Source organism: Parasteatoda tepidariorum, chromosome 4 (assembly GCF_982258835.1).
Source record: "Parasteatoda tepidariorum strain Cologne lab strain chromosome 4, Ptep-v5.0, whole genome shotgun sequence".
Taxonomy (NCBI): Eukaryota; Metazoa; Arthropoda; class Arachnida; order Araneae; family Theridiidae; genus Parasteatoda; species Parasteatoda tepidariorum.
The window spans coordinates 24,500,219-24,524,993 of NC_141758.1; the positions used below are offsets into that span (position 1 = coordinate 24,500,219).

Below are 24,775 nucleotides of genomic sequence, written 5' to 3' on the forward strand. Positions count from 1 at the left end.
GGAAATTGCATATTGCTAATTTTAATTTTTAATCTCGTGTAAAAAGCTAAAATTATATATATATATATATATATATATATATATATATATATATATATATATATATATATATATATATATATATATATATATATATATATATATATATATATATATATATATATATATATATATATATATATATATATATGAATATATGAATATAGATATATATATATATATATATATATATATATATATATATTTAAACCTATACGTTCTTTATAAACTTGTGCATTCGGCCAAAAAAGGAACTAAACTAAAAATACCGTTTTAAAAAAGAAATCTGTATCTTTCGTAACAAAACTAATTTCAGATTTAAAATCCCCACATCCGAATAAGGTAAGATCAAGTTCTTACATAAATGCAACAAGGGAAAAATATTACCCAGTGTATAGATATCGCTTGCATCCCAGTAAAAAAAACTATTTTACTTGATTTCTTATACATAATTATATATTTGCATATTTTATGCTCATTTAGTGTAATGTGTTTACCCATTTGTGGTATGCTTACTATTAAAATGACGATTGCTTTTTCTTTTAAGTATAAATTGGTTGAGCATGCGTTTCATTTTTAACATTTCACAAAAATGTAAACAAGTTCTACTTGCCATAATGTCTAACTTATAAAAGTGTACAATTTTATATCAGGATTCAAAGCTAAAGCTGTAGATCAACAATCAAAGCGAAAGTTTTAAATAATCAATGAAAAATAAATACTTGATATACCACTTAAAAAAAAGCTATTAACTGCTGAAAATTATTTATTGTCCATCATATATGAGTAACCTTAATATACCTAAAAACTGTACTAATAAGAGGGAAAGTGGCAGCAAAAGGTTTTTATCAGTAGAATTTATTTTCTTGAAACAAGATTGTTTCGTTTATCATATTACAAGTGTTGTATAAAATTCAGAAAACTCTTCTATACTAGCTCTATGTAAGCCGCTTTCTTTCAACAGCAAATTTTTGGAAGATTTTACTTTCCATATGTATACATAGCATGCATAGTTCACGCTAAGCATTCGCCACCTCGCCAGTTGCGATAAAATTGTGTTTTGGCGAATGGTTTTTTCCACTGAAAAGAAAATACGTATTTAACTAGATCTTAAGAATTACGTCAAAATGAATATTTCTAAACATGATTTGTAATTTTCGGTAAATGCGACGCATAACCAATTAGAATTCGTTCCAAATAATGTAAGAACAAAGTACCGTAAAATAGTTTTCTGTGGGAAAAAAAATTAATCTTAAAAAATGGTTAAGATCATGGGTGAAAGCCCTTATATAGCAAGATGGGAAAGAGAAAAACCTGGTACGTAAAACATTTCATTCCAGCATTTATTCGAATAAAATGAAATATCTGTAACTATCAAGATTTCTTTTATAATTCTGGCATATATATAAAACTGCTTCTTTTCCAAGATAAAGTAGATATTGTTGAAAAATTTGAAAAAAGAATAAGTAAACTCCTCCCCAAAACTAGCTATAACTGAAATGGTTTTACTACCAGCCTTTCCTCTTTTCCGTCTCGCTTTCACCCCTGGTTAAGATATCCATTTGGCGAAGATGGTCGAAAATTGGCGAATACTTTTGATATTTGGCTAATTTACTGACTATAATTTGAAATCCTTAGAGCGGGCTTTGAGTATTGTAATAATCTTATCACTAAAACAATATCTTTCCCAAAAAGCAAAAAAAAAAAAAAGGCGTCAGGAAGGTTATAAGAGCTTTGTATTAAGTTCGAATTTGAAACATTTTCGAAAATATGAATGGGAAAGAAGATTTTTTGGATATTAGAAGATCGAATCAATATAATCAAATTCTAACGTGATGTTATAAATCACAAAACATTTGTTTTTATATGATTGAAAGAATATTTTTCAATACGCAAGTTCCAATTACAAAAAAGAATGAAATAATAACCAAAATAATACAGCAAAAAAAATCAAAAATAAGCAAACTGTCATCATGCAATAAATGTGTCAAACTTATTCTTAATGCAAGATTCTTTTTTCCTTTCATTCCATGGTTGCAGTAAAGAAAAGTTGTATTGAAAAGACATTTCCTAACAGAAAATATGGAACATTTCAATTAGACTTATATACAACATAAACGATTTTCCCAACCAGATTAGTTAAATAACAAATCTTTCGACGATTGGCATGGATTTAAAATAAAAATAGAATGTTAAAAACCTTTTATATAATTGTTTTACCAACAGCAATGAAATGTTTTTGAAATAATACATATCTTTCTTTCTTAAAAATACTAGAATTCAATCAGTGAATGGGGAAAGTAATTATTATTAAAAATAAATCTATTGGGAATCAGACTAAAAGATAATAGAATGGCATTTCGAAAAAGTAAATTATTTAGGTAATGTAGGTTATAATTTAATGATTCTGCTTGAAACGATGTTTATTAATAAGTATAATCATTTGCAGGGATCAGTAAGCTTTTAAATTAATTTTAAAGTCAGAAATTCTTTGGCCGATTTCGTTCAAATTATGTTATTTAAAACGTTGTCAACATTTGTATACCTTATAATATATAATAAAGTTGAAAGCATAATTACAATATTCAAAGTAAGGAAGTTAAAAATATAACTATTTAAAATTATTACTAAGCTCCAATTGATTTTAACATATAGGCAGGGATGCCAACTGCTCCGCTCTCTGGAAAAATTATAATAAAGTGGTAGCGAATTAAATAATATAACTTGTAAAATAAGCATAGTTACGTCTACTTTAAAAAAACAGTAACCAAATAATTAATGATTTTCGGTTGCATGTTAAATGATTCTTATGATATTTAGTGGTGGAAAGATTAATTGAAATTATAAATGCTAAACTAAAAGTAACATAAATTTCGTTACCGCTTGGAAATACTATTTTGCAAAGCGGAGGAAGTTGGCATTTTTTTATATAGGTATCATACGTTTTAATTTTGATAAAAATAAAGACTTTTACGTTTTTAAAACTAAAGTGGTAAATTTTAATATTAATTTTTTTTTATTTCAATGATACTTCTGTTAGGACAAATTTCGTTTCAAATATTGAATTTTGTTATTTAGAATTTCATACTTTTAAGCAATGTAGTATCTGATATCATTTTACTAATTATTCTTTATCAATAAATAAAGTTCGAAATTTACAATTTTGTGTTTTTAAAACTGAAGTGGCAATTTTCAATGGCAGTTACTTTATGTTACTTTATGTACACTTCAATTTCTTTAACACATCAATTCCATTATCACTAAAAGTTCCCATGCATGCTTCTAATACATTATCCTTTGCCAATTATTGCATGCACTTTTTCTGGATAAAAAAAATAGGGACAAATAATGAACTTTTATACTGTTTCTCAAGATTATTGAGAACTTACCATAAATTATTTTTAAGACTGATATTCGATGATATATTAAATTACACATTGTTAATGCATATTTCAATAAATTAAAAAATTGTTTATTCCATGACCAATATTTTTCACCTACTCGTTTAAATTGCATACTTTTAATCATACGCGTTAAATAAATTAATAAGGACGTTAAATCCTGAGAAACGATTGTAATTATATTTTTTTATAATTTCTCTTTACCCTGCACTTAATCACACCAAAGGAACGCCTTATTTCATAATTGCATCGCAAATTTCACAAAATTAATCCCAAGGCATAATAGTATTTAAATATGCCTAACGCCTCCTCTCTGACTTGTAAGAGCCAACCCACCGGGTCATTATACTTATATTTGTGGGACGAATTATTGTTTAATTCTCTTTCCTATAAAAACACACAAATCTAAAGACAAAATTCTTCAGAAAATAAATATTTTTCGAACATGAGAGCAAATCTTTATGAAAATATTGAAAAATTGTATCTTGTCTCCTACAGCTATCCTACGCACGACAAGTGCGGCGACACGATTTTTTCAATGAACCCACGCGCCATCTTGAGAAATATTTCAATCTACTTCTACATTCAACGCACAATTTCATCAAATAAAAAAAGAATGAAAAGTGAAAGGGCTACTGGCAGAAGAATGTCACGACAGACTTATTAGGCAAATGTTTCATTCTTATAAGACAAAAGCGAAAAGCACGATAAGTTCTGTGCAGAATACATTACGAGTGATAACATTTTATTCAAATTGAATTGTTTCTTTTCTCAGTTGTCACGGTGTACAAAGTCAACGTTTAATAGCAGAGTTTTAACCATGTTAAAAAAAAATTCACACCCAACATTCTTTTGAGGTAGAATGAGCAGTAGATAAATAAAAAATGCTATAGACAATTAATAATTTTAGTATCATTCCGAACTACAGATGCGTAAACGCAACATTTAGCAGTGATGTATTCTGTACTTAAAGGCTACTGGAAGAAGAATATTACAACAGAAGTAGAGTGAATGTTACATTAATAAAAAATGTTACAGCCAATTAATAACTTTAGTACTAATTTAGCTTTTACACCGAATACCAGACTTGGAAGCTTTCTACTTTAACCCATTCCGGATTCTATTGCTAAAACGCAACAGTTTGTAGTGATGACAAAATTGACTGAGTAATTATGCTTATGCGAATTTGATATAACAATGTAATATAAAATGATTTGATGCTATATTAAAAAAATATCACAGTCTCATTAATTACTTTATTAAATCTAGGACTAGTTTAAATCTTACATCGAAAAACACAAGTAAGAGCTTTCTGCTTTAACCCATTCCGGACTACTATTGCGAAAACGCAACATTTTGCAGTGATGAAAGAAAGTGCTGCATGCAGAATAACACTTCATACTTTGCCAAAACATATAAGCTTAGATGAATTTGATATTTTAGAGTGTTAATAATCTTTTTAATTTTAAAGCATTGTCAGTTTCAGATTACAATAAAGATAGTTACATTTTCTATGCGCCATTACATTTTGTATTAAATACACTTGATCCATAAACAATTTAAGTTACACAAAAAGTGGTGAATTATATAAGCCTACGAATTGTTTAGAAATAGTGGTGGATAAAAATCTATTAAATTGAATTTAATAAACCAAGAATCACAATTAGTAAACTACCATTTGAAAATATTATTCGCTGTCCGGAGCAAGTTGGCATCTCTGTGTATACAAATAAAACTATTTTTGCGTGTTCTATTGCATTAATTTCTTCAAACCATTTTAGTAACGATAATAATTTTAAAAAATTAAAAAATTTACTCGAATTTAGTGTTTCTAATAATCTTGGCTTCGCCGGTTACCGGTAACACGCGTGGCGCTGCGATCAAACTCAATGCCGGTGACCTCTAAGGAATTCAACGTGCTAAACGAAAATTCATTTAAAATAGTTCCATCATTCATAATTGATAATTTTGTTTTTACACATAATTAGGGACCATTTTTATTGACGCTAAGTTTTATTCATCGATTCGATTTTCATGAAGCCAAATTCGATTTTCCGCATCAAGAAAATGACACTGACTAAAATTAAAATCGTTTGCGAAAAATTATCTACCCTCGATAACATTTTCAAGTCAATGGAGGTAACCCCTAAGAACAACCAACCTCCATTAACGACCATTTACAGCGAAACAGAGAGTGGTCGCTGACGAGAGGTTTCACTGTATAAGTCTTATAATGCAATCCATACTGGCGAAAAAGGAAGCTTTCAGCTCGATTCATCAGAAAATTCGAATGTTAAAAAGAAAAATGTAGAATCCAAAATATTTCTATTTTATATCCTTGTCAGTCTCGTTTATATTGATCTTTCAGAAAAATCGCCCACCCGGAAGCACGATTCCAAACCGTAATGTTCCCAATCCTTAAGACGGGGAATATGCAACTTTTTCCCTCTTTCTCGGGAATACGTGATTCTAAGCAATGACGTCAGAATAAAATAGGTTTGTGCGCATGTACCTCCTCTTCTGGAAAAATCGCAGTATGTTGATATACAGCTTCGAAATGTTCGAAGCTGAAATCGCCATGCCTGAAACAACTATTTATGTCATTTTCATTAAACAAAAAAAGAGAATCTGCTAATTTCCTTGGTTGGAGTATCGACACATTAATTTAATAAAGAGTTCGTGAGTGATGCTAGGTAAGTCTAATTTTCTTAAGAGTACCGATGGTTCTTTTCGCGCCAAATTGTGAAGTTTTAACGCTTTTACTTTTGTTAGTTTTTCTTTTAAAAACCTTTCACAGATAGATACTAAGTGAAATTACGTTCAATATGTAAATAAACAGTTATGATAGGTATGTTGAATTATTAAAAATATAGGTTCTTAGTAGTTATAGCTTTGGCTCCGTTACGAATATTATATTAAGTTATAGAATTTTTTATTTATATTACTTTCTAAATTTTTATTGAATTTGAATTGTACTGTTATTAAGTATCCTTCCATTAACAGTCATATGCATAATTCATGTCATTGAGTAGCTCTAATGCGACGTAAATAAAGTACCTATTAATTATTAATCTCTTCTTAACAAAATATCGTGCATGACTTTAGTTTTCGGCATTATTTTTTCTAATCAGTTAATAATATAAACAATTGTATCTATCAATTTAATTTTAGTTGCATGGAGAAAATTTTTTAATAAACAATACATTTCTAGTGACAAAATATATAACATCTTACATCAGGCACATCTTAGTTTTAAAACACCTTTCAATTTCACAATGTATAGAAATAGATAATTTAATATTTGTTGTTACTATTATTTTTTGTTTTGTTGCTACAGAAGGAATTATGGTACTTATGTATTTCAGGTGCAATAAATAAGTAACAATTATAACACAAATAATTAACAGTAGTAATTATTTGTGGTGTTTAATTAAATGTGGATAATGGGAAACATAATAGAAAGATTGTGGTAATAGTGGTTTTCTGACTCCAAAGATTGATAATTAACAATATAATCCTTTTTAAAAATTGTTTCTAACAAAATATTCTTCAGTTTCCTTAGTGTCAAAAATATTTAAATTTTAATGTTATCAAATGTTATTAAAATTGTTTATAAATCGTGATTTATCCTAAATCGGTTCCTTATAGTAAGTACCTACCTAATTAAACATAGAATTTCTAGTAAATAAAGTTTGAGTACATTTATTCGTTAAACAGATACCCCTTCCATTGAATGCTTATGGCCTCACTTTATTTTTTTTACATTTTCAGCTACATTTATGCAGACAGCTTTCTATTTGATGAATGAGATGATTTTTCTACTGTAAAGAGGATTCTTATCCAGAAATTAATTTTGATATCTAAATTATGGACAGTGGCTAAGCTGAACTAAATATCACATGGCATCTTCAGTGAAATCACCAGTGCAATTAAGACAATGACAAAGGCTAGTAATAGATCATCAAGCAAGGTTTTAACTGATCTCCCTAGACCAGCGGTTGCTACTAACTATCATTTATCATAGGTTTCATAATATTTTACAATGCTCTACATTATTTATGGACATCTTAAGTCTTTTTCTTTTTGAAAAAAAGAGCTGTGATAATAGACTGTAATTTATTGTACTTAAGGATTTTCATTTCTTAATATTTTGAAATTTCTGTTACCTTTATATTTTTCAAACAATTGATTAAAATATATATATATATAAAACCTGTATTCATGTAAATGTCTTTGATAAATTACATTTTTTTGTAAAATAATCTCCATGCTTAAAATATCTTAGTATTATGCATTAAAATTTTGTGAAATATTATATTTAATCATATTTTATAAAAAATAAAAAAATGCACTGATGTCTTAATCAATTTTGTGTTAAAATAGTGGTCACATATAGTAGTAACTTAAACTAATTTCTTTGTCTGTGAAAATCATTGACTATTTTAACAATGCTCATTCGAAATTGCTGTAAAATTTATGCAAATATTTAAAAAATTAGATGAACAGTAAAGACATATTGAATTCAGATTGAACACTTGTTGAATTCAGTTGCATACAACAACGAGCCAGTTGCCCAGCACATTGCAGGTTCAAGTGAATTTGTTTTGTATGCATGCCTGTGCTTGATTGTATTCAGTTTTATATTATTTTAAAAACAAATGATCATGGATTTTATTCGTTTATTTGACATGCTGTGCTATTGATTTGAATTCTTTTTCTTAGTTGCTTGAAATTCACATAATTTGATATTCTACATGGCAAAATTTTTTCCTCGTTTTATCTGGTACATATGTTTTTTTAAAAACAAATAGGATTAATTTGTTTTGACATGCTTTAATGCATTGAAATTCACTTAATTTGATTTTAACTGTATATAGCAAATGTTTACCTCATTTTTTTATCTTGTATAATTTTTACAAACCATCCAAATCCAAAAAATATCCATTTGATTTTTCTACTATGCCTATCAGTCAGCTTACTAAAAGGCATATAATATATTAATTATTAGTTGAAGGGGAAAAATGCTATAGGGATAAAAAAAATTTTACAATTATATTTGGCAGATCAAGTTAATTACTGCTAGTTTCTTATTTCCCTAGGTGTAGATAATTTTTTTTTTTGGTCTGTATGCATTATTCAAGTGTTCTATGTTTGATCTGAGTATGAGACCAGAAAAAAATTCAAGTTTTCTTAATACCCTTGATTCATAAAGTTATTGTTTTAATTGTACTATTTTTAATTATTGATTTCAATTCAATAAGTTATTGATTATTATTTCTTCAAAGCTTTGAGGTTTAAGTAAAGTTATTTCACCTGTGCATATTACAAAATGTTTAAGTTTATTATATTGTTTATAAAATAAGAGATCTCAGATGTGCTTTGAAATCAGTCCCCATTGATAATAATTGCAATTACTAAAATATATAATAATTTATTAAATTGTTATTATTTACATAATTAATTGTTATAGTCGACAGTAGCATTATTTAAACTTCATTTACAAATTCAAATTTATTCTGTTTCAAGTATTGAATAAATTTGTTAATTTTTATTTTCTGTTCTTTATGAGGATATAAGATTTTTTCTTCAGTAATATTATTAAAATTGTATTTCCAAAATTCTGTTTTCATCTAGTTTTCAACATTTCATTTTATGGTTTAGAATATTTTATGAAAAAGTATATTTACATTGTTTAGCAATTAGCTTTTTACATGCTTTATAACAGTTTCATAATCCACAGTGGGTATTGAATATTGTTTTAGTGCTTTTGAAATAAAAATTATTTAGTTAAAAAACTAGGGTGCTTTTTTTAGATTTTTTTTGATATACATAACAAAGTTAATACCTGTTTTTGAAATGTAACTGAAAGCTTTCTAGCATTATGTTCTTTAATATAAGAATAAAATTAAATAATTTTTAATGGGCATTTTGGCAGCTTTTTCTTGAGGGATTATAAATATTTAGTTCACTGGAATTGTTCAATTTAAGGTTATCTTTCAAGAATTGTAGTTTTTATTCTATTTATTAATGAATTTGTTTTAATTTATAGCTCATAATGTAAATTTCACTGTCTAAGATCGGCAAGTCCTTTTTAATAAATTTTAAACTTTGTAAGTTAGGAATTCTGCAACAATTTTTGATTAAAAATATAACTTGACTTTATTATTCAACATATTTTATTTGTGCTAATGTTTTTTTCCTCCATGACCCTATCCTTACATTTTTTGGTCCCTGGTGATCTACAAAATAACAAGTGTTAATTTTTGATTTCTGGTGGAAAAATATATAAAATGTAAGAAAGTTTAGATGAACAAACTTTATAATGCCTTACCGAATAGAAACTCAGTTTTCCACAGCGTTTTTTTTTTTTTTTCAAACTCTACAAATCTGTTTTTTTTTTTTAAAACAATCCATAATAGCATTCCATAATTTTTATATTCTTTTCCTCTTTTATCAATTATGCAAAAACATGAAAAGCTTTCTAAGACTTAAAAATGTAAATTGGATACAATCAAAATTTTTTTTGTGTTTAATGAAAATAACTAACGTTTGTTAAAAGTAAATATTATAAATAAAAAATGTTTCGATTGAGTATAGATCTTGTATTTATCCTTTTTGAAACCTTTATTTTCATGTACTGTTGCTTTCATTGCATAAGTCTTAATTTAAGACCATCAGCACTAACAGCTTTTTTTTTTTTTTTTTAAAAAACTTGATATCTAAAAAAAACTGTTTAATGCCATGATTGTAGAATATCCTATTTTACTGGCTTACAACTTGCATCTTCACACGCTAAGTCACACTAGTCAAATTAATATATTTAAACCTATTGTTTTCAAAATTAACTTTAATTTTTTTGTTACACTTTTTTTAAACATAAAATTTGTTCACTTAATAACTTTGTGTTAATAGTATATTATGGATTCACAAACTTTTGTTTCTCTCCAATTTTAATTTAAAAAACCGTAATGTTCTATAGCCATTTCCTTTCTGATGAGATAATTAAATACATAAATTAATTATAATCCTAACCAAAAAAATCTTAATAAATACTACAAATTCTTCTAATTACAAGGAAATATTAAATCTTTTTAAATCAATCTTTTGGTTATTTTCTGCTGATATTTGGGTAGCTCTCTGCTATAAAGTTTAAATGGTAGACTATTAGTTTCCCTCCCCCCCAGATATATGAATGAGTTATTTGTTCAAAATATATTTTGAAGATTATATTTCAGCTTAGTATAAGTTTGAAGTATTATTTGAAATAAATTTTTCATTAATAATTCAACATTATGAAATATCATTCCCTCGCTCGCAACTCTTACCAGTTACAAATGCAAAAAATGTTAATGCTTTGTCGTTCAACCTTTACCGTTTAATATTAATACCTGTAATGCTGTTACTATGAATAAAATTGGTCAAAGTTTCTGGTCTTTAAATAGGTTTCATATTGAGCAAGAAATTTGAAACTCATATTTTATATTCCCTCACTCATAATGAATGATTCAAAATATTTCAAACCTAAGTAACTATTATTTGTATAAAAACGGTGCACATGTTCTGCAAAACCAACTCAAAAACTAATATCAGTAATTTGGGACAAGTTTTTTAGTGCATAGAAATGAAAAAGCAAATTGGAAGTTTTAAAATATCCTATAGTGAGATACATATTATTTTAATTTATTTATGGGAAAAAAAAAACTTCAGAAGCAACTAATGCTATTCAACACTTAATGCAAGGTTACACTCTTTTGACGTCGATTACTTTACAGATAATTTTTTTAAAACGCACTGTTTTTTATTTCCCATCATGGTAATAGTTTAAGAAAATATTTTAATGTATTCACAGGAATAAACTTCATAAGCAAAAAATGTTTATTTCCACATTCCCTAACTGAATGACATTCTTGAGACGCCTTTAAAAACATAAGAATCAATTAGAAGTTAAAAAAGATATTCATAAGCAATTTTATTTTAAATTACTAAACCTAATTAAACTACTAATTACTTCCTAAAACAATAATAGGTTAAGCTGTAATATCCATATGCCTACATTAATATACATGAAAATTAAACCTTTCCATTTTTAATATCAAACCTAAACAATTTGTTTATTTCTGTTCATGTACTTATTAAATGAGGGAGCATTAAAGTTCCCATTCTTGCAGTCCTTGTGCTGAAATATTTAAGAAATTATTTTATTAATGTTTTTTATTTTATTGTTTATTTTAACTAATTTATCTTTTATAAGTTTATTTCAATGTTAACTCAATTCATTAATTAAATATTTGAGAAATGTCTCAAGATTCTATTTCATTTCTTATATGCTTATTTGAATGTTTACTAAATTCAGTTTAACTTAAAAAACTATTGAGAAAGAAAAAAAGGTTGCAAGAAAAAAAATCAGATTTTTTACACATATTTATGAATACAAATGTAATTGTTAGTTGCAGCAATTGGTAAAATACCATAAATAAATAAATGTAGGGTTTATTTAAGAATTAAAATAAAATGAGAAATCAATTAAATAAATTTTTATTTCTAAAAGCATTTGCAAAACATTTTTAGCACAAAATGGTATAAAAGACAGATATAAAAACCCTCTATAATATATACCTAGAACAAAATAACTTTGTATCTGCTGCATAATAGAAGAAAGTTCCAAAGAAAATCTCAGACTCTACACAACACTTTTTCCAAGAATCTGAAACAAAAATCGTGCACTAACTTAAATTACAGTACATTTTAAAAATAAAATCACTTTGAAAACATCATAGCAACTGAATTTTTGATGAAAATTTTTCTACAAATTATGTATTAGATAAAACTATAGTTGGGGTTACGACAAAACCTTAAGTCAGAAGGTTAGCTTAATATCTAGGCTTTTTCAATAATAAAAAGTAAATTAAATCAACAGAAAACTTGCCCAGGAATAAAAAAAGTTTTTCAGAAATATTCTAAATATATATATGTATATACAAAGGAATTAATATAAGGAACGATTTAGAGATAGATATTTTATATTTTAGTCTTCCATTTACGTGCATTATAAAATTACGCAAATGAAGCTTCAGAAAATGTAAAGCCTGTTTTAAATTATAGATAAACGCACAAATAAAGGGAATTCCTAAAAGCATGTCAAATCATTCCTTGGAATGTAAAAGCACATATTAAACATTCACAGCACAAGATAATTCTACTATATTTTACAATAAATTAATTCGCTGCAATATCCTTCAATTAAAAAAAAAAAACAACAACATCAGTTTGTATCTTAATTATACTTTTTGCATTTGATTTTATGAAAAAAACTTTTAACACACATTTCCTAAGTACAGATTACATAATTTAATGATTTTATTGGGTATACATAATTGTTTATTAGAATTAATAAATTAAAAGTAGACAAATAAATTATTCCAATAACGAACAAACAATTACAATGTGCATGCACATTTCATTAATATATGTTAATACATATAATATTATCTTCCATCTTCACTACAAAATCATCTTTACTAGTTTATTTGTATCATAATCTGTTAACAAAATTTAGAGTACTGAAATAATTTTTACTTATACATTCTTATGGGAATATGTATAGTTTCTGATTTATATTTATTAGAGAAATAGTAAATTTTAAAGCACAACTTAATTTCATAATTTAAAAAGAAAAAAAATATTTGAAACTTAATTTTAATGTATAAAATTTGCAAACTTCTCCCTGTAGGTTTAAGCTATATCTCCTTGATAAACTCTGGATAGTATTGAAATCAACAGATATAGAACCGTCCGAAAAATCAGAGGTCTAAATACTGAAATATCAGATATCTGAAAATACTTATTGGTCGCCAAGACCATGGAACCAAGTTATAAGCTACAATATAACAACCAAGATATAAGCTACAATAATACACCTAGGTGAAAAAAATAAATATCTAGGTCATAATAATAACAATACATCCAGTAGTATACTGAAATCATTAACAATAACACAAAAAATTAAAATGATAACATTATGACTAAAACAATAAGTATCTTAAAAGGTGAAAAATATCATTCCGTACCAAAGATATTGACAGATGTTAAAATAACATAAATTATTAAGGTTGGAAAGCCTAGAAATTTATGATTAAATATTATATTATATATCATAAAAAAATTTTACTTTAAAGAAATCATTAGGCGTGTTAATTTAAACTAAATGAAAACTATCTAAGTAAAAAAAATATCTGAATGACAAACGTTTAATAATAAATTCTGATATTTTATAACTTGAGGGATAAGCAATAATCATTTTAAATATTAATGAAAAAAACTTATAATTTAATTACCTCTTATGACTAAAACCAACCATTGCTCCTTCCATCTCCACCTGCATCTGAAATGTAAACAAAACAAAAAAAAAGGATTTAATGCTTATTATTGCACGCTAAATAATAATAATGCTCTTTTAAATATATATATTTTATTATAATAAACATTCTATCCTGATTATTAATAATAAAACAGTCTTCTGTTTAAATAACATAGTTCTGAACCAAAACAACTGGTTTTATCAGTTGCTGCTGAAGTAATTTTTTTGTTTTTATAACAAAACTCCCATATATATCAAAATTAATGACGTGAACAAAATTTATAAGAGCAATTTAAATTTTAATATATATAATTATTCATGTAGCCTACATTAGTGCTATATCTACAGTAACTTCTCTTCCTGTTAGTAGTTTTATCTCTTTTTCTAAAGCATATAAACTTAAATTTAACAATTTGCACATGGATGTGCACAACAAAATTAAGCTATCTAAAAATTTACATATTGCAATTTAAAACTTAACGTTTTGGGGACATAACAGAAAAACGTAACAGCACAGCATTATTCAAAGCTTTGAATTCTGCATTACAGACACGTGTAACATTTAAGCAATGAATGCAGGGAAAAACTAATGGCACACACACTATAGCGATATATATGGGGTATTAGATAAACAGTCAAAGCAAAACAATTAATTAAAACAGAAAATATATTAGAAATTTATTAGTTATAATCACAAACAAAAGTTTAATGAAAATGATAAATTACTTACTTCACTGCATTATTAATTCACAGTTTCGCGTTCTCCAGTTTCAACGGAAAATAACAAATAATAATGGTTGTAAAGCTTTGCAGATTCCCGCCACAGCACAGCGTCACAAGACAGTACATGGCATGTTGCGCGCGCACAATTTTATTCTGACGTCATTGCTTAGAATCACGTATTCCCGAGAAAGAGGGAAAAAGTTGCATATTCCCCGTCTTAAGGATTGGGAACATTACGGTTTGGAATCGTGCCACCCGGAAAGACGGCTACTTAGGTCTAATGATGAAATGTCAACTCGACAGCTCAAGGTAATAAAAACTATATCGATTGTATTTACTCCCAATTACTTCATTTTATTACCTATTTAAAAAAAACTTTCTAAAACCTTTTGAAGACAAAGGCAAACTTCAGCTAAATAAGTGGGTAAAAAGATAAACAGACTTCCACCTCGACAATTACGTTAATTAATTATATACTTGCAATTAATTTGACATTTTTGATAAACGAACTTTATAAGCTTAATTATTCTTTGTTTGCTTCAGTTATGAACTTCATTCATTTCAAAATACCTAAAGGAGAAAAACTGTGTTTCTTTTAATTTACGAACTTTAATTATGAGAATGACATAAATTACCTCGTTTTAAGATTTCAACTTCATAAAAAAGGATTCATTAGCACGTTGAATGCCATGGGGTTCACCGGTGCCACCACTGAATTTGTTCGCAGCTCCACTGGGGTCACCGGTGACCGGAGAAGCCAAGGTTATTAGAAACATATAATTCGAGTAAATTTTTAATTTTTTTATATTGTTACCGTTACTAAAATGGTTTGAAGAAATGAATGCAATATAGAACACACCAAAATAGTTTCATTTACGTACCTGCCAACTCTCCCGCATTTTGCGGGAGATTTTATTTTCATATTTAAAGTGGTAGTAAATATATACTATTTTTTCTTTTATAAATTTAATTTTTAAATGATTCTGATCACCACTATTCTTACAAAAATTAAACTTATATATTAATATGCGTTACTATGACGGTTGCCAACTTCATTTTTTTCAAATACAACGTATTTGTTGGCTTAAAATTAAAGTTTCAATTCCATTTTAATACCACTGGGAAAAATGATAATGGAAGGGATTAAAAGTTGGCACGTCTGCAAACAAAGATGCCAATTTGCTCCGGACAGCGAATAAATATTTTCAAGTGGTAGTTTATTAATTGCGATTCTTGGTTTAATAAATTCAATTTAGTAGATTTTTATCCACCACTATCTCTAAACAATTTGTAGGTTTATATAATTCACCACTTTTTCCAAGTATGTCATTCTAATCTTTTTAAAAACTAGCAAAATCTGTCTAATAAGTGCAAATTTAGTTTACAGTTTTTTACGTGTGGCCAGACGAACAGGAAATGTAAAATTAGCGCGGCATTCCGTCGTCGTTTAACCCATTCGTGCTTAGTATCTTTTTAAAACAAAGTGATGCAATGATAGCACAGTAATTGTTCGAATATTAACTTATTATTATATGCATCTACAGAGTGTCCTAATTTAAACCGATGATTTTCAATAATTTATATACTGAAAAAGAAAGAAATCATAAAAAAATAACTCTTGTATCGAATTTATGTGACAGGGCATAAAATTTTTCCTCCAAAAGTTCCAGATTTAGCTTAAAGTATTTTCGACAGATGACAGTGCATAAACGTAACCGATAATGAACCTACCTATACTTTAATCTATATAAACTTACCTACGTATGAAAGAAAAATAATATATTTAAATTATTTCAAAGAATTGTGATACGTTTTACATTTTCTTTTTATTTTGCTATCTCTTTTATTATGGCTATCTCTTTTCTGGAAAATAAAAGCTAATAAGGAAATTGTGCTATCACTTTTTACATTTTTAAAAAAGGTGCGCTGCTGTCCTTTTTAAAGGGATACTTGACACAAATTGATAAAACTAAATTTTAAACTTGACAACTTTTACCCCGGAAAAAAAAATGCTGGTGGTTAAACCATTTCATGTCTAGCTTGTCTTTGGGAAGACTAACAGAACCTTGACTGCCAAGACTTCTTAACAGTTGTAACGCATACATATAAGTCTTTGACGCTGGAAAATTATAAATCTTGGTAACCATGGATATTCATTTCTTCCAAACTTCAGCTAGAAATCAAATGCTTTTATTGTCCGCTTTTTTTTTCAGAGGGTATAAATAGCTCTGTTTAAAAGCATGGATTTTGCAAACATATTTGAATTTCAGAAAATCTCGGACTAAAACCCCAAATTATTGTCACGTCTTCCAGAGTAACAAATCCGTAGCCTTAATTTTTTTTCGACACAAAAAAAAACGTGGAAACGATGAAACAGACTCAACTTCTTCATAAACCCTCTACTATAAATAGTTGTTTAATTTTCTCTTTCAGCTTGCCATCTTTTAGGTCAGATTTCTATCTTTCATCCCTAACTATAATCTTAGTAATATGTTGCCAAAATTAGCAGACAAATAATATTCATAAAAATCGTTTTTCAAATACTTACATTTTGATATTTAGAACTTAACCTACAATAATAAAATACGCTTATAAAGGCAAACTTCGTGGAGTTTTAAGACGTATCATATCTTAATGGAGGTTTTCTTATGCTTACTTTTGCCTTGTTTTAGAAGCAAACCAAAGCTCGTTAAAGCAGATTCTCCATTTCATATTCTTGTTATGACATTTTTATTACAAGTTAATGCGTTATGCGTGGCAACACCGAATAATGGAGGTTTTCTTTACAAATAATTTTTTTTACAACATTCCAAGACTAGAATCCGCTCTCAGACCATGCGGAACTGTCACACTCAAAGATTAGAATACTTTGTTTGAAAAGAAAAGCACATATTAGGGAGTCAATTACGGTTAAAGTTAATACATTTTTAGAACAATTGCTGTCAGACGTTTGTTTTAGATACGAATGAGTAGGAAGCAGTATCTAAGTGCAGGATATTTTAACATGCATTTTTACCATATAAATTTATTTCACAATAAGAAAAAAAAAACTATCTTTGATATATCTTCAAAAAAATTTCCTTAAAGAAATTAAATCAGTTTTAGCATTTATATGGCCGTTTTTGAAATCAAGCTATAAACAACATTTTGTGAAACAGATTCATTTTCTTTGGTGTTTATATAGTTACTGAATAATTTTTTTAAATTTATATAAAACTTTGCATAATTTATTCTAATTTTGCAACAATTTTGAGGAGATGAATCTAGTCGTTTATTCTTTCAGAGCTGCTGATAAATACTAACAAATCAAAGCTGATAAATACTAACAAATTTATGTAACTTTTTGTAATTGAAACTGACATGAGACAGAAATTTAAAAACTTATCTAAAACTCTTTATTGCTATTAAGAAAACCAGAATATTTTGTATCATAAATTATAAACAATAATATTATAAACAATAACATTATAAACAGTAACATAATATATTCATTATAAACAACTTTTTGTGAAACAGATTCCTTTTATTTAGTATTTATATAGTTACTGAATATTAGATAATGTTTCAACCTTATATAAACCTTTTGTATAATTTAATCTAATTTTGCAACAATTTAAAAACTTTTTTGAGGATTTGAGTTTAGTTGTTTATTGTTTTAAAGCTGATGAATACCAACAAATTTATATAAACTTTTTGTAATTGAAACTAACTTGAAGCAGGAATTCAAAAAAACTTTTCTAAAACTCGTTATTACTATTAACGAAACCATAATATTTTGCATCATAAACTCCAGTTTGGAACAAATAAAAGAAATAACAGAACAACAATAAAAACAATTAAGTTAGCATAAACTTGATATTTGATTTTGAGCAATTGGCGTCTATCTCTCTCTCTCTCTTTATATATATATATATATATATATATATATATATATATATATATATATATATATATATATATATATATATATATATATATATATATATATATATATATATATATATATACATATATATATTTATATAAGGAAAAAAAAAAGTGCTTGATATTTTATAATTAGAAATGGTAAAAGACTTTACTTTCCTATTTAATTAAGTTGTAAACAAAGCGCTTTTACTACAGGTTTTTCTTCCTTTTTCAATGTGACAAGAAACCCTACAACTCCCATATCTCACTCGCCCGCACTGTCAGAGACGCTACATCACGAGAAAAATTTTGCATCACAAATTCTTTCTTACTACCATAATGAATTTAAAAAAAATTAAAGTATGGAAAAATTGAGTAAGTCAACCTAGAGTAAGCCATAAAGTTTCAAATACTGAAGTTAAATTTTCGAAATATCCAGATGAAAACAAATTATAAGAGGATAACCTATGATTACACAATTCGAACGTTCTCTTCCAATAATTTGTATGCATTTTGATATTTTGTATGCAAACAAAGCCTGCCTGGATTCCTGAACAAATATTTAACATAAATAACTCTGGATTAAATTTAATAACTGTAACATAAATGTCAACTCTGGATCTTAACGTAACTGTAATTGATTGTTTTTCTATAATTGTTTTACTACCACTTGGAGAATCCATACTTGGAGAGAGTAAAAATTGACAGTTCGGATGTTGAAATTAGTTTTTTTGCTTATTCCTTAACCTTTACGCTATGCTACAGTAAATTAAAAAATATTCTTTCAAGTTAAATTTGCGTGGTCTTTTCAACCTTACAAAGAATCTAAAGGAGCATTTTAACCTAAATATAAGGAATTTGTTCAATTGCAACAGTGAAGCACGGCACCCACGAAAAAGTGATAACGTATTTACCTCTAAACAAGGCAGTTGTTTTTAACGATATTGACACGTTCCACCAGGTGAAAAATTTCCGTTTCAAGAATAAAGTTTGTGATGAATATGTATGCCCCCTCAGTAATATTAAATGCTTAAATTAATGGACAGTGATATGTCACCGGTAAATAAATTATTTTAATGTGATTTTATGAAAATATGTCCGAACATTTTAGAGGAGCCTCGCTGGCCGAGCGGCATCGCCTGCCAAACAGTCTGCAGCAAAGAGGAAGTAGGTTCGACTCCCACCGCAAACTTAGGTGCACCCTCATGCTGTCTCTCTCTAAACTGTGTAATTTGTTCTACTACTTCGTTAAGGCTTATAAGCTATAATTCAGCACATAAGCCAGTAAATGTATGAACCAAGCTGAACTAAACTTTTAAATTGTGCTATCCGTCTTTCTGCTTGACAAAGGTTTATAAGTCTTAATTGAGCCTCCACTCTGTTTTTTCAGGTAGTCCGATCATACCACTACGAAATATTTATAATAAATAAGAACTATTTAATATAAAATCTAGTAGAATTAAGAAAGTGGTAGCAATTATATATCTAAAAATTTGTTTTAAATTTATGAATATGATTAGTTTGTCTTATTTACTTGTCAACCACCACAAATTCAATTCTCAAATATATATGAAAAATTTCTTCCAATTTTAAAAAAGAATTTGGGTTCATGCTCACGACTGATTCACTTTTTTAATAGTTTAAGCAGACAACTTATAAGAAACCGTGTGGAGGCTTTCTGATGAGTTACTTTCAATTTTTGGAAACAATGATCTCAAGGATTCGCATCCCACGATGAAGGGGTAAAGGGCCATCTTGGCCTCAGGCATCCCGACCAACCGACAGAACTAGGACTAGGCTTTCTGATGTAGGAGGGGATGATTGAGCACACAAGCCTGCAATTGTGTGCTATACCAATAAATAAATAAATAAACAAACTCTTAGACCCAAAATCATTTGTTGAAACTCGATTTCTATCTCGATTCTCCTAACAATTAGAAACATATACTAATTAAAAATATAGTATTTTTACAAGCGTTCATCAAACAAAATTAAAATTATTTGGTAAACATTCAAACACGACGTTTAAGTTATTAGTTGCGTAATGATTATAATGATAATATTAAAAAAATATTTTCCCCGTGTTACATTAAATTATTCTACCCAAAAATGTAGGTAATTTACGAAATGTAATATATTTACTTAAAAAAAAAATTTTTTTTTCCTCTCAAAATACCTTCTAATAAAAACGAAAACTCACGCCGCAGTGAAACTATGTCCGCTTGCATAAATATCTTCTGAAGCGTCAAGCTGAAAGAAAATATAAATAAAATAGGCGATCAACGAAGAAGAAAGCGGCAATAAGGTATGACACGAGCATTGTTTAGACAGAAAACAATACCTAGGGAAGAAGATTTTACAAAAGGGCAAGGTTGAATGCAACGGCCTTGCGCAATCAAAAAACGATAATAAAATAATGTAGAAGAAAATATCAGATATTTTAGTAGATTTCGGGATGTAATAGCATCATGGGATGATATTTCATTCAGAATTCTTAGATCTATAAACTTCATCTTTTATTTTCAGACCAACTACAAGCATTTTTACACAGTAGTAGCAAATATTACATACTTTATTTCATTATTATATCTGGTTTAATAAAATCTATTTTGTTTTATTTTATAATCAATGTCGAACAGCTGACCCAATTCTGAGTTTGCGACTACCAATGTTCAACTACATAGCCTTGTACAATGTTTTAAAACCTAATCCAGAAGGCAAGGGAACTCCTGGATCAAGTATTTTATATTTTATTTCATAAAATTGTTCCTTTAACTGACACTTTTAATATATTGCTGTTTTAATATTTTATCACCTTACATGATTTTTGCTGCTCTGCGCCCGCCATGTTCATGGGCTGTTGCCATGTCTGATATGTATTTTATGTTTGTACTGTTTTCAGGATTTTTTTTTTTTTTTTTTTTTTTTTTTGATTTTAATAAACATTTACCCGTATGCCCTAAATAAGGACGAGTCGGTGAATTTTTTTTTTCATAATTTATTTCATAATCGTCGTTAAACAGCCGACCCAAATTTTGGGTTTACGACTACCAATGTTAAACTACATAGCCTTGTAATTTAAAACCTAGTCCAGAAGACAAGGGAACTCCTGGATCAAGTATTGAGAGAAATTTGCCTTCGTGGAGGACATTTTAATAGAACTAACCCGCATTTGCTTTACATGAAGAGGAAGACCACGGAAACCTCCCACGGTTAGCCTGACAACAAGGGGACTCTAACCCATGATCCTTCTTCCACTGAGGATGTTTCGCGTCAGCACTGTGGTCAGGGGTGAAAGCGAGACGGAAAAGAGGAATGGCTGGTAGTAAAACCATTTCAGTTATAGCTAGTTTTGGGGAGGAGTTTACTTATTCTTTTTTTAAATTTTTCAACGATATCTACTTTATCTTCGAAAAGAAGCAGTTTTATATATATGCCAGAATTATAAAAGAAATCTTGATAGTTACAGATATTTCATTTTTTTCGAAAAAAATGCTGGAATGAAATGTTTTACGTACCAGGTTTTTCTCTTTTCCGTCTTGCTATATAAGGGCTTTCACCCATGACTGTGGTCCGTGCAAGCCGGAAGCGGAATTCGCATCGCCCAGTCCTTACTGGGATTCGAACCCGGTTCACCTCATTGGAAGGCGAACGCTCAATCCTGGATCAAGTATTGGGAGAAATTTGCCTTGGTGGAGGACATTTCGATGGAACTAACCAGCATTTGCATTGTATGGAGAATAAAACCTCCCACGGTTAGGCCGATGGTAAGGAAATTCTACCGCCTAATCCGTCTACCACTGAGGATGTCTTACTTGAGCATTGTAGTGGGGGAGAGCCGGGAGCAGATTTCGTACCCACTAGCTACCGCTGGAATTCGAATTTAGGCCACCTCATTGCAAAGCGAACGATTAGAATAAATTGCCGATGCTATTGCAGCGTTAAGGGCTGCAACCTTTGCACCTATAAAAATAAACGGAGTTTATACTAACTATAATTCGACTGCAGTGTTATAGATTATTATAATAGTGCCGAAACAATCTCAGTTTAGTGATCAATTTATTAAATTTGTTTGATAAAATACGCATATCTGCCAACTTTTAATTCCTTCAATTACGATTTTTCCCAGTGGTATTAAAACGGAATTAAAATTTCAATTTTAAGCAACGAAATACATTGTAATTGAAAAAACTTGAGCTGATATAATTAGTTAGTTAGTGTTTAGATTTTACTGGGCACCTAGGCCGCGAAGCGGCCCCTATCCCATTCATCTGGAATTTTTGAACAGTTTTGGTTGAGCAATGAGGTAAGCAGGCAATGGAGTTGCTTTTATGAATGTTTCAAGCTCTTTGCTTGAATAACTAAAAAGGAATCAAAAATAAATTGAGCAGCTTGCTCTAAACTGTGTTTGTTTGATTTTGGAGTTGTTCAGAATTGTATCAGCATGAGTAAACGTTATTTTCAGAAAGGTTGATGAAATTATTTGTTTTGATAGTTATGATATGAGGCGTCGGAGGTGAAATGTGCAGCTATTGGTCTGTAGTTTTTATCTTTGATATAATTTTCAAATTTAAAGATTTCATTAAAATTTGCTGCTTTACATTCTATGGCTTTATCGAAAAAATCTGCGTTTAGCTTGTATATATGCTGTGATAGAGTTGGTATTTTTAGGTCTGCATGTATATTGGTATTCCGGATGAACCATCTTGCACAGGTTATTTTTCTAAGGATCTTGTTTTGGCATTGGTTTAATTTCTTCAGTAGATGTTGAGGTATCGTTGTCCAGGCAGGTGAGGCATAGGTAAGTATTGGGCGGATCATTGCTGTATATAGTAGCTTCTTTAGTTTAAGTGACATATTCTGATTATATATTAATGGTTGTATGGCTATTATTGCTGCATTTGCTTTATCTATTGTGCTTTTGATGTGATCATTCCAGGTGAGTTTGCTATTGATTATAAGGCCAAGATAATTTGCTTTCTTAACTATTGGTATTGGTATGTTGAACATTTTTGGTTGAAGTTGTGGAAGTATTTTAATTCTTCTTTTTTGTATAATTAATATTTGTGATTTTCCAGCATTTACTGCAGTTTTCCATTTTAAGCACCAATCTTCTATTTCGTCTATATGGTCTTGTAGTTTTTTGAAGAGCATGATTTGGGTTAGCTGATATAATTAAGAGTAACGCATAATAATATATATGCGTAAGTTTTTTAAAAATAGTGGTGATCAAAATCATTTAAAAATTAAGTTTATAAAAGAAAAAATAGTATATATTTGCTACCACTTTAAATTTAAAAATAAAATTTTACGCCAAATGCGTAAAAGTTGGCAGGTATGAATAGCATTTCTAGTAAAGAAGTTTGCTTGGAGTTTAATTTTAGTGTCTTCTTTGAGCACTTCGACTTTAAAAATATTATAGTAGTAAACAATTAAGCAATTTTGGGCTTTTTAGAAAGGTACACGCCCCGTTATACAAAGATGCAAAAGGTGGTTTATTAAACGGGGAAAAAGTGGTAGGGTTAGTTACTCTTAAATATATATATTAAAAGGCAATATCGCATTATTATTTCCAGTACTTATTTAAAGGGGACAATTCTCATATTACAGGAGTCAATTTGAGTAGCTAGTTCTGCCTATCCTCTTCAAATGACGGTTCCTTTTTCTTCGAAAAAGGAAAAATATTGGTATCAAAAGTTTTTCATTATTAAGATTTTTGTAGCGACAATACAGAGCATAGACATAGAACAAGATTACTATATATTTAAAACGTAAATATTTACAACTGAGTCTTAAATTAAATCATAGTAAGTTTTTTTTTAAACTAAAGATGTAGGTATGCAGAAAGAAATATCCCTTTGGTACAAATAACTACCACTTTTTATTACCACTATCGCATTTTTTTCAAATATGTGTTTTACCTGTATAAGCCATTTTTGCTGGCGGGCATAGATATTTTACGATTATCAAATTTCATTTTTCTTTTATTCCTTTTCGTTTCTCTTTATCAAACTATGACATGATCTGATAATTAAATATGAAAAGCTAGAATGTCTTTTCGGTGTGAAAAAGCCTTTGAGCAAACTTTAAACTATGATCACATGATCTGATAATTCAATATAAAAAGCTGAAATGTCCCTTCGGGGCCTAAAAGCCTATGAGCAAAACTTTAAACTATGGTGGGATAAAAACTAATCTTCCTACTTTTCACTAAAACATAATCCCCTTAAATAGTAATAGTTGTCAGACCTTAAAATTAAAGGTTTTAATCAACAACTTAAAATTTTTAAATGTATAAAGACAGGTTTCGTAAGGTGTTATGATGTGTAAAGTTCTTAAAATATTTAAA

The 24,775-nt window shown here is 28.3% G+C and overlaps 1 protein-coding gene and 2 long non-coding RNA genes across 4 annotated transcripts in view; 1 reads left to right on the forward strand and 2 right to left on the reverse strand.

Annotated features, from left to right (window-relative positions):
- The window catches only part of LOC107442449 (WD repeat-containing protein 62), a 143,945-nt gene that overhangs the window by 88,811 nt on the left and 30,359 nt on the right, over positions 1-24,775 (reverse strand). The window lies entirely within an intron of this gene.
- On the forward strand, positions 5,954-10,868 carry LOC147810810 (uncharacterized). Its single transcript, XR_015432966.1, has 2 exons — positions 5,954-6,133; positions 7,212-10,868. It is a non-coding gene; the product is annotated as an uncharacterized LOC147810810 (long non-coding RNA).
- On the reverse strand, positions 11,960-14,750 carry LOC147810811 (uncharacterized). Its single transcript, XR_015432965.1, has 3 exons — positions 14,528-14,750; positions 13,775-13,821; positions 11,960-12,144 (listed from the first exon to the last, which is right to left on the reverse strand). It is a non-coding gene; the product is annotated as an uncharacterized LOC147810811 (long non-coding RNA).